This window comes from Populus nigra, chromosome 2, assembly GCF_951802175.1.
Source record: "Populus nigra chromosome 2, ddPopNigr1.1, whole genome shotgun sequence".
NCBI classification, from domain to species: Eukaryota; Viridiplantae; Streptophyta; class Magnoliopsida; order Malpighiales; family Salicaceae; genus Populus; species Populus nigra.
Genome location: NC_084853.1, coordinates 19,038,147 through 19,040,646, shown reverse-complemented (window position 1 = coordinate 19,040,646; position 2,500 = coordinate 19,038,147).

The following is a 2,500-nucleotide window of genomic DNA, read 5'->3' as shown; positions in this document are numbered from 1 at the left end:
TCAGCCCCGGCTCGCAAGACGGAGGCCAGGCCTCGGCAGCGGGCACGTCACGCCACGAGGTCGGGGATTGCGAGGAGAGCCAACGCATGGGCGCGCGCACGGCAATTTAATGCCACGCCCACGCCAGCGTAGAGCTCTCCTCGCAATCCCCAAGCTCGGCGGTCCGCACCAGCCACGTCGGCCAGGCCTCCGACTTGCGAGCAGGGGCAGCGGCCACCGCCGCCGTGACGTCGCGGCAAGCAGACAGCCGCGCAGCAGCTGCCAGCACCTTGGCACAAGCACGGCAAATGAATGCCACGCCCACGCCGCGGATAAGCAGCCCCAACGCGCCCGACGGCTTGGAGCGGGTCCCGAAGACAGTGGCCGGAATCGGGTCGTCGCCGGCCGGAAAACGGGTCATCGATGCCGGCAATACTTCGGGCCATGAGGCCCCCCACCTTAGTCCGAGTTTAGCAACAGCCCACATATCCCCCGCGGCAGGCCTATGGGCGCCAGGCCAGCGCGCCCCATGGCCAGTCAGGGGGCACCCCCCTAAAGAGCAATAAGTGTCATTGAAGCTCTGGCAGGGGGAGACACTACTAGGTCCCAGCTGTCACCCCCCCTCTAAAAAATTCATTTCTTGGTATTTTGAGCTGAAATTTTGCACAGAGGTTGGCAAAAATCCAATCCAACTTTATTAATTTTTCCAGAATTTTTCGAGGTCGGGAAGTATTTTTTTTTATTTTCCTACCATTAAAAATCGAGGAAATCGGAAAAAATAGGAACCGGCTCGGAATGACCCCAAATTCAGTGGGCAGCCTCATAAAAATATGGCTGATTTTACTGGATTGATTTCATGTGGAAAGCACGACGTTTTGTTGTAGGAATGCGGGAACCCCGGCGGCTCGCCTGCCGCGGCCAGCGACGTCGGGCTGGCCCCTGCAGCGCCTAGCCTCTCCCACGCGGGGGGCAGGCCAGAGCGCGGGGGGCCAGGGCCCGAAGGCAGCCCCCCCGCGGGCGAGAGAGCAAGCCAGCAGGGGCTGTCCGCGCGTCGCGCAGCGCGGCATGGCTGCGGGGGCCGCGCGCGCGCGCCCAAGCGCCCAAGGGCCCCCAAGGGCCCCAGGCCCTCAGGCCCCAGCGCCCCAGCGCCCAGCGCGGGCGGGCGCGCGCGCGCGTGTGGTCTTTGAGGGGCGCCGGCCTGGTGGCTCCCTAAAGAGCAATAAGTGTCATTGCAGCTCTGGCAGGGGGAGACACTACTAGGTCCCAGCTGTCACCCCCCCTCTAAAAAATTCATTTCTTGGTATTTTGAGCTGAAATTTTGCACAGAGGTTGGCAAAAATCCAATCCACCTTCATTAATTTTCCCAGAATTTTTCGAGGTCGGGAAGTATTTGTTTTAATTTTCCTACCATTAGAAATCGAGTAAATCCGCAAAACTAGGAACCGGCCCGGAATGACCCCAAATTCAGTGGGCAGCCTCATAAAAATATGGCTGATTTTACTGGATTGGTTTCATGTGGAAAGCACGACGTTTTCTTGTAGGAATGCGGGAACCCCGGCAGCTCGCCTGCCGCGGCCAGCGACGTCGGGGACGCTGGCCTGCGCTGTCGAGCCCGCGAGGGCTGTCTCCGCGGCAGGCCCCCCCTGAACGGGGCACGACAGGCCACCGCGCTGGCTCGTCCAGCGTCGACAGTCCCTCGTCCAGGTTTCAGATCGCGCCAAGTCGAACCCATGACCTGCTCAAGCCATCGTGCGCTGCCGAATTCGCATCTGCGTGTAGGCTGCCATTCCACGCGGCAGCCCCTGTTTTCGTCAGCGTGCCCCCCTGACGAATTTTCCTGCCTGGCCCAGTCCAGCGTCCAGCCCCTGTTCGTCGAAAAATCTGCGCTGCCGATTTTCCACGCGGCAGCCCCTCTTTTCGTCAGCGTGCCCCCCTGACGAATTTTCCTGCCTGGCCCGGCCAGTCCAGCCCCTGTTCGTCGAAAAATCTGCGCTGCCGATTTTCCACGCGGCAGCCCCTCTTTTCGTCAGCGTGCCCCCCTGACGAATTTTCCTGCCTGGCCCGGCCGGTCCAGCATCCAGCCCCTGTTCGTCGAAAAATCTGCGCTGCCGATTTTCCACGCGGCAGCCCCTGTTTTCCTCAGCGTGCCCCCCTGACGAATGTTCGTCGAAAAATCTGCGCTGCCGATTTTCCACGCGGCAGCCCCTCTTTTCGTCAGCGTGCCCCCCTGACGAATGTTCGTCGAAAAATCTGCGCTGCCGATTTTCCACGCGGCAGCCCCTCTTTTCGTCAGCGTGCCCCCTGACGAATTTTCCTGCCTGGCCCAGTCCAGCGTCCAGCCCCTGTTCGTCGAAAAATCTGCGCTGCCGATTTTCCACGCGGCAGCCCCTCTTTTCGTCAGCGTGCCCCCCTGACGAATTTTCCTGCCTGGCCCGGCCGGTCCAGCCCCTGTTCGTCGAAAAATCTGCGCTGCCGATTTTCCACTCCGCAGCCCCTGTTTTCGTCAGCGTGCCCCCCTGAC